We start from the raw sequence: 9,006 nt of genomic DNA on the forward strand, positions 1-9,006 counted from the left end.
AGGTGTCTAAGAAGACAGAAGTGTGGGAAGAGTAAAATGTGGAGAACCTTAAGGTGATTCAATGTCAGCTTCAACAGCCTAAAAAAAAACAAAGACAGCACAGGAGCCTATTAGTGTAAACATTATTAGAGTGTGATGGTACCGTCTGATGCCATGCACTAAAAGAAAATTTAGTTAAAACTGAAGATGCCTCTCCATAGAACTTGCAGAGTTGTGGCAAATTCAAAAGATGGGAAAAGGGGCCGAGCCCGTGGCGCACTTGGTAGAGTGCTGCGCTGGGAGCGCGGCGACGCTCCCGCCGCGGGTTCGGATCCTATATAGGACTGACCGGTGCACTCACTGGCTGAGTGCCGGTCACGAAAAAATGACAAAAAAAAAAAAAAAAAGATGGGAAAAGAAAAAGATCGAAAGTCTTATCCATCTAGAGGTTTCAGATCATTGGAGAAGCAAACCTCTATATGGTTATATGGAAAAATGACTCTAGAAACACCTGTGAAAACAGATGGAGATTACAACAAGGCAATCTTTCAGGAAAGGAAGAGACAGGGCTGTGAAAGAAAGCAGAGTGCAATTGAAAAGGTGGGTTGGCTATTGTAAAGAGTGCTGCGATGAACATTGGGGAACAGGTATACCAGCCCAAATGTCCATCATCAGATGAGTGGATACGGAAAATGTGGTACATCTACACAATGGAATACTACTCAGCTATAAAAATGAATGAAATACTGCCATTTGCAACAACATGGATGGACCTTGACAGAATTATATTAAGTGAAACAAGTCAGGCACAGAAAGAGAAATACCACATGTTCTCACTTATTGGTGGGAGCTAAAAGTTAATATATAAATTCACACACACACACACACACACACACACACAACCGGGGGTGGGGGGGAGAAGATATAACAACCACAATTACTTGAAGTTGATACGACAAGCAAACAGAAAGGACATTGTTGGGGGGGAGGGGGGAGGGAGAAGGGAGGGAGGTTTTGGTGATGGGGAGCAATAATCAGCCACAATGTATATCGACAAAATAAAATTTAAAAAAAAAAAAAAAAGAAAAGGTGGGTTGGGGCCGAGCCCGTGGCGCACTAGGGAGAGTGTGGCTCTGGGAGCGCGGCAACGCTCCCACCGCGGGTTCGGATCCTATATAGCAATGGCCGGTGCACTCACTGGCTGAGTGCCGGTCACAAAAAAGACAAAAAAAAAAGAAAGAAAAGAAAAAAGAAAAGGTGGGTTGGTTACAAGGCAAGGATACTAAACCAGTCTATGAGAATCCTAAAACTCTGGCTCATCATCCCCCAGAGCTGTTAATGACTTGGTGAGTTACGTGTGCCTGATATATCCATTGTAAAGGTGACAACTAGAGAGAGCAGTAATTAATCAAAATAAAGTATACTTGAATGGCACAATTTAAGACATGGTGGCACCTGTGAAGTATTTAAATGTACAGGATTTTTCCAGTTAGAAAGTCCTCGGCAAGCAATTACCAGTCCCACTGTACTTTCTCTTTACCCTCTCCTCTTCCAACTGTTTTTTTTTTTTATTGTTGTTGTTCTCATCACAAGTCCACTTTCTCCCTATTTTTCCTGATTCCTCTCTTCCTCGCCATACCTCTCTAACACTCAATCTCTCTATCAAAAGATTCTAAGTCTTAGCAGCTATTCCTGTTGACTTTCTACATCTATTTTTGGAGTCAGACGACAGTCAGAAGAGAACCACACTATCACCAGACTCACTCACAGCTGAGTCCTCAAATAGTTTATCTGGAGACTGGCCAGTTTTGTCATCGCTGAAAGGTCACCAGAAAGAAACACATTTTGATTTATTCCAAGAGGAAGAGCATGCTAGCACTGACTCATGATGGAAAGCTCACCTGTCTAGCAGACAGGTAGTGTCCAGAGAGAAGAATGTCAGACTGCCAGATCAGAAAGCATTCTTAGATGGAGATTCCAGAATCCCCTCTCACTAGTTTAAGCAGAAACATATTTACTGAACTGTATAAGTAGCACATACTACTCTTCCTGGAAGGATCCAGAACCACACTTGGACACTCTACAACTTGGTTAGATGCCTGGGCCTCACTGCCAGACTGCTGCGGTGGAGTCTGGTTGCTGCCATCAACATCTGAGCTTGCGTCGTAGGTGCTGGGCGGGAGATTTCTCTGCTGGGACCACTCCAATTGCTGTTTCTAAAAGATAGATGCCTCCACCACATGGATTGCTCCTTCTTCAACTCACTTTCTTGTAAAATGAAATTTTGGTCAAACGCATGTAGATGATGCAGCCAAGGTCATGTGCTAAGCCCCAGCTGCAAAGGAAGTGAAAAGTAACTCTTAGCTCATACCTTGAGGACATGAGACTCATTGATGGAAAAGTCTCACATGAGAGACATTCAAGAGGTGCAAGGTACCCAAACATATGTGCTAAATATCCACTACCTCACTTACTAATTGTTTTCTCTGAAAGGGCACTACGCATACACTTAATGAACTGTGCCTAGATTCTAAAATCAAGTAGCAACTAAACTGGTCATCTCAGAACTCCAGCTTCTTTTTAAGCTGTACCTAGGCTTAGAGATTTGCTCTTCAGCTGCTGGTTGGTAAGTGCACAGAGACTGGATAAATTGGCAAAGATTGTCCAAATAATCAGCAGCAGAACTGGAAATGGAATGGTGTAATTATGCACGCTCAGCATGACCGTCACATTTGCTTTTCCCGGGAGTCATGTGCTGGTTGAATCAGTCTGACTATTAGATTCTATTTTCATTTTCATGAGCTCTCTAGTTCCAAAATTTGCTGTTACTTAGATGAATATCCTGCTCAAACCTACTTTTAGGTATACATGTGCACCTTGCACAAGCAGTTTTCTCTGAGTCTGATCCATGCTGTGCCCCAAATTGACCACACACTATTATGCTTTTGAAACTTAGCTTGTACTGTCTCCTCTGCCGAGAATATTCCTCCACAGTTTTTTCTTTTTAATTGACAGATTGTAACTGTACATATTCATGGGGTACAATTTGGTGTTTTAATACATATATATATTGTATAATGATCCAATCAGTGTGGCTGGTGTATTCATCACCTAATTCATTTATCATTTCTTTGTGGTGAGAACATTAAAAAGCCTCTATTCTAGCTATGTTGTAATATAAAATACTGTTAACTACAGTCATCCTACTGTGCAATAGAACACCAACACTTACTCCTCTCATCTAATTGTAATTTTGTACCCATTAAGCAATATCTCCTCATCCTCTCTTCCTTTCTCTTCTCCCCAGTCTCTGGGATTCGCCCACATTTTCTGATTTAAAATGGTCTACTAATCCATGGAAGATAAATCAAGTATAACCTTATGTCTATTCCAACACACCAGACCCAGCTTAGTAAAAATATGTGTGTCACACTTGTATCACTATTATTTATTTACACATATGCCTCCTCCATCAATGTGTCAGTGACACTGTCTTGTTCATCTTTAAATTCCTAATAACTAAAATATTGTGGTATCCACAGGGCTCCATAAATGTTTCATGATTGAATGATACTATCCTTAAGTCCATCTTGTATGTGAAACATCCTCATAACAAGATTCTGGACCTACATAAATGCATCAATCTTAAATATTTTGTGAATGTGATTTTGGAAACCTATCCTTTTTATTGACTCATTGATATGTCATTATTAAAATAAGCTTTCAAGTTTCCTAATTTTCAGGGATATCTGAATTTGAGTCTCGCTTTTAAACATTGCCAATAGCATTGGTTGAGAAATTAGAACATAGTTTATTCTGTAAACTTAAGTTATCTCAAGTCTGTCTTTCATTTTTATTTTTTGAATAAAACTAGTGCATATCCAGAAATTTTATCATGGGAATCAAGATAGGTTAAATCTGAGGTTTTGTATCCATATTGTGGATGGATAAATTGAACACTTTAGTGATGCAAGACTTGGATATAATCTTAATTAGAGAATTTACTGAGACAATTTTTCCATTCCAGTTTGATTCAATGGTCATATCACAAAATAAAAGAGATTAACTTTTCCAGGGCTAAATTAAGATTACAAAGAAAATTACATATATATTCTTAGTGTAGGGCTCTCAAAATATGGCTAAATAATAAATAATAAATATCATTTCATAAGGCCAAAGACAGTTGATCTATTGGCATTAAAATATGTTGTATCAGAGTTTACACTCCACTCTGGAGAAATAATTTATCATGTCATTTTCTGTATACTGGTGTAGAATTTAGAAGGTAACAAGTAAAAATCTCCAGTGCATACCCCATTCCTATTAAGTAGGAAATCTGTGAAAGCTTTTACCTTGATGCCTTTAACTCAAAAGCTGATTGTAAAGAGTTTCAATAGAGCTAGATATTAAACTAATGACCGCATTCATCACATCAAAGGGCTTTTTTCAGTTATGCAGGATTCAAAGCTGTCTTGGATCTTTTAAAATGTAACCTTCTTATTCTATCTTTCAAGGTAGGGCTTGTATTTGCAAAAACATGTTAAGCCTTGCTACCTTTCTAATATGAGAAGGGATCAAATACAAATTTGAACAAAGGTCAGTTGGTTGGAAAAATAGGTTCAATCTGTACACTGAGGAGCAGAAAGTTACTCCTGTGCTTCTGATTTAATTTAGACAATTATAGCAGCATATATGGGGGAGGGGGGATCTGAAATCTACAAAGATCAAAGAGGCTAGCACTTCAAAATAATTTAACAGCAACATTAGTTTGCTACTGCTGCTGTGACCAAGTACTGCAAACTGGGTGCCTTGAACAACAGAATTTATTGCCCATAATTCAGCAGGCCGAAAGCCTAGAAGAAGTAGCCTGGCTGTGTTGGCTACTTCTGAGGTCTGTGAGGTAAGAATTTGCTCCAGATTTCTCTCCTTGGTTTATAGATGGCTGTCTTCTCTCTGTGGCTCTTCACATCATCTCTGTGTGTATGTCTGTCCCTGTGCCCCAATTTTTCCTTTTCATAGGGCACCAGTCATATTGGGTGACAGCCCACCCTACTGATCAAACTTTAACTTTATCACCTCTATAAAGACCCATTCCCAAACAAAGTCATATTCTGAGGTACTGGGGGTTATGACTCCAACATGGTATGGAATTCTACCACATGCCCAGAAAAACCAGGAGATTTATCATCAGAATTCATGACCCTCTCCATCAGCCTAATTGAACATCTTGTTTGCGTGTTAAATATTTTCCTCCTTCTGAAATGTCTGCATCCCCTATCGAAACCTGAACACCCTACCCGTGAAGATTTGTATCAAATATTACTTCCTCCACAGAGTTGTTTCTTACTGAACTGCCTCCAGTATTATGTGAACATCTTTTTTCCAAACCCCTTAGTACTTAGTCAGTACACGTATCAGGCCACTCAGAACAAGTTACCTTGTGTTGTAAGGAGGCAGAGATAAGGTTTCATTCATAGGAAAATCCATGGTACAGAAAAGAAATGTCTTATGCAAAATATGTTCTGAGTGCCCTTTATCGTTGATGTTGGGGCTACCATTACCATGGAGCAGTAGCATTAGAAGTTACTTTTATTTCTATTTTATTTTTTGTGCTTTGTTACATCCCTAACCATTGCATAAATGTAAATTTGCTTTGCTGTAAAAATACAATAACTCAAAAATTATTCTGTTTTTCAACTTTACCTTAACATAAAGATCACCACATATGTATAAGCAGAAACAGAGCAAAAACGCTCTTTTGAATAAAGCTTATTTTTCATGAGAAATTGAAAAATCTAAGCTGTAGCACAATAGACCACGTTGGCTGCCACTTGATGCAATGCTCATCTGTGCTCACTTTGTTTTGATGCTCGTACCCTTAAATTATGTCTTAGTCAGTAAACCATGAAAAAGGGCCACAAAAAATGATTGCCTGTACAACGTTGAATTTACTAATTATCCTGATTTGAGCATCACATTGAACACAGGTAGTGATATTTAACTCTGTACCTCATAGACGTGTACAATCAACTGTATTTCAATTTTTAAAAATATAAACTAATTAGTTAATTTTTAAAAAGACATTTCAAAGTAATGAGTAGCTGGTGTGACCACTTAATTAACTGAGTATAAAAAAGCTCTTACAAAAAATATAAAATACAGCTCTCGAGTCACCCCCATGCTGCACTCGTTACCCGTGCATGTCGGACACTATCCGTACCCTCCATGCTCTCTAGTGCTTGCTGCTCTTTCCTTCCAAGGGGACTGAAGAAGTGCGCCATGGAGAGGACGAGGTGGAGACTTTTGCCCTTCAGGCAGGAATTGCCCAACTCACGTCTCTCACCATGGATACCTTCTATTCCAACAAGGAATTTTCCTTCGGGAGTTGATCTCGAATGCTTCAGATGCCCTGGATAAGATTCACTATGAGACCCTTCCAAGTTGGATTGTGGTAAAGAGCTGAAAACTGACATCATCCTCAACCCTCAGGAATGTACCTTGACTTTGGTGGACACAGGCACTGGCATGACCAAGGCTGATCTCATAAATAATTTGGCAACAATTTCCAAGTATGGCACTAAAGCCTTTATGGAGGCTCTTCAAACCGGTGCAAACATCTCCATGATTGGGCAATTTGGTGTTGGCTTTTATTCTGCTTACCTGGTCGCAGAGAAAGTGGTTGTGATCACAAAGCACAATGACAATGAACAGGATGCCTAGGAGCCTTCTGCTGGCTGTTCCTTCACTGTGCTTGCTGACCACGGTGAGCCCATGGGCTGAGGTACCAAAGTAATCCTCCTCCTTAAAGAAGACCAGAGAGAGAACTTAGAGGAGAGGAAGGTCAAAGAAGTGGTGGAGAAGCACTCGCACTTCATGGGTTATCCCATCACCTTTTATTTGGAGAAGGAATGAGAGAAGGAAATCAGTGATGAGGAGGCAGAGGAAGAGAAAGTTGAGAAAGAAGAGGAATAGAAGGAAGATGAGACAGGAGATGTGGGCTCAGACAAGGAAGATGACAGTGGTAAGGATAAGAAAAAGAAAACCAAGAAGATAAAGGAGAAATATATTGATGAGGAAGAACTGAACAAGACTAAGCCCATGTGGACCAGAAACCCTGATGACATCACCCAAGAGGAATATCGAGAATTCTACAAGAGCCTCACCAGTGACTGGGAAGACCACTCGGCAGTCAAGCACTTCTCTGTAGAAGGTCAGCTGGAATTCAGGGCATTGCTCTTCATCCCTCATCGGGCTCCCTTTGACCTTTTTGAGAACAAGAAGAAGAAAAATAACATCAAATTCTATGTCTGTTGTGTGTTCATCACAGACAGCTGTGATGAGTTGATACCAGAGTATCTCAACTTTATTTGTGGTGTGGTTGACTCTGAGGACCTGCCCCTGAACATCTCCTGAGAAATGCTCCAGCAGAGCAAAATCTTAAAAGTCATTCTCAAAAACATTGTTAAGAAATGCCTTGAACTCTTCTCTGAGCTAGCAGAAGACAAGGTGAACTACAAGAAATTCTACAAGGCATTCTCTAAGAGCTTGGAATCCCTGAGGACTCTACTAACTGGCGACACCTTTCTGAGCTGCTGTGCTATCCTACCTCCCAGTCTGGAGGTGAGATGACTTCTCTGTCAGAGTATGTGTCTCACATGAAGGAGACACAGAAGTCCATCTATTATATCCCTGGTGAGAGCAAAGAACAGGTGGCCAGCTCTGCATTTGTGGAGCGAGTGCAGAAGCAGGGCTTTGAGGTAGTATATATGATGGAGCCTATTGATGAGTACTGCATGCAGCAGCTCAAGGAGTCTGATGGGAAGAGCCTGCTGTCAGTTACCAAGGAGGGTTTGGAGCTACCTGAGGATGAGGAGGAGAAGACGAAAATGGAGGAGAGCAAGGCCAAGTCTGAGAACCTCTGCAAGCTCGTGAAAGAAATCTTGGATAAGAAGGTTGAGAAGGTGACAATCTCCAATAGGCTTGTGTCTTTACCCTGCTGCATAGTGACTAGCACCTATGGCTGGACAGCCAACATGGAGCATATCATGAAAGCCAAGACTTCAGGACAACTCTACAATGAACTACATGATGGCCAAAAAGCACCCGGAGATCAACCCTGACCACCCCATTGTGGAGACGCTGTGGCAGGAGGTTGAGGAGGACAAAAATGACATGGCTGTCAAAGCCCTGGTGGTGCTGCTGTTTGAAACTGCACTGCTCTCTTCTGGCTTCTCCCCTGAGGATCCTCAGACCCACTCCAGCTGCATCTACCACATGATCAAGATAGGGCTAGGCAATGATGAAGATGAAGAAGTGTCAGCACAAGAACCTAGTGCTGCACTTCCTGTTGAGATCCCACCCCTTGAGCGTGATGAGTATGCCTCTCACATGGAAGAAGTAGATTAGGAGTTTCTACTCGGAAACTTTGTGCCCTCTGTATAGTGTCTTCATGGCTCCCATAGCAGTCTTGAGTGGCCCTGTGCCACCTGGCTTCCTCTGCTGGAGTCTCTTTTTTCTCTTCTGTTCTTGTGTCTAAGGGAGGAAACAAGGGCCTCAAGCCCCATCCCTTCCTAATTCTACTATGTTGTGTATTGTGTGTGGGGGGGGCGGTTGTTTGTTTGTTTATTTTGTTCTGAAATTAAGTATGCAAAATAAAGAAAATGCAGTTTAATACAAATATATATACATATATGTAAAATACAAAGTCTCAATGAGAAGGCACTATTGTGTCATAGTTTAATTGGAAGTGAGTTTTTGTTTGTTTCTTAGTGAAAATAAATTTTCCCTTGTAATTGATGGCAGCTCAGATACAACAAAATATAGTAACTCTCATCAGAAAAAGCCAAAGAAATATTTTTTTCTCACTCTTGGAGGCTGAGAAGCATTTTAGGGCAGAACTGAGCATAGTGGATTTACCACAACGCCTTGACTTCAACATATTGAATTTTCCAAAACTGCTTCCTATACCCACTTTCCCACCTCAGCTCTTTCTTATTCTTGCTGGCCTTGATGGAATGTCCACTGTGA

At 40.8% G+C, this 9,006-nt stretch overlaps 1 pseudogene; it reads left to right on the forward strand.

The window, feature by feature from the left end:
• The first annotated feature begins 474 nt into the window (after positions 1-474).
• LOC134370411 (heat shock protein HSP 90-beta-like) lies at positions 475-8,385 on the forward strand (annotated as a pseudogene).
• The last annotated feature ends 621 nt before the right edge of the window (positions 8,386-9,006 follow it).

The sequence above is a fragment of the Cynocephalus volans genome, chromosome 2 (genome assembly GCF_027409185.1).
Source record: "Cynocephalus volans isolate mCynVol1 chromosome 2, mCynVol1.pri, whole genome shotgun sequence".
NCBI lineage: Eukaryota > Metazoa > Chordata > Mammalia > Dermoptera > Cynocephalidae > Cynocephalus > Cynocephalus volans.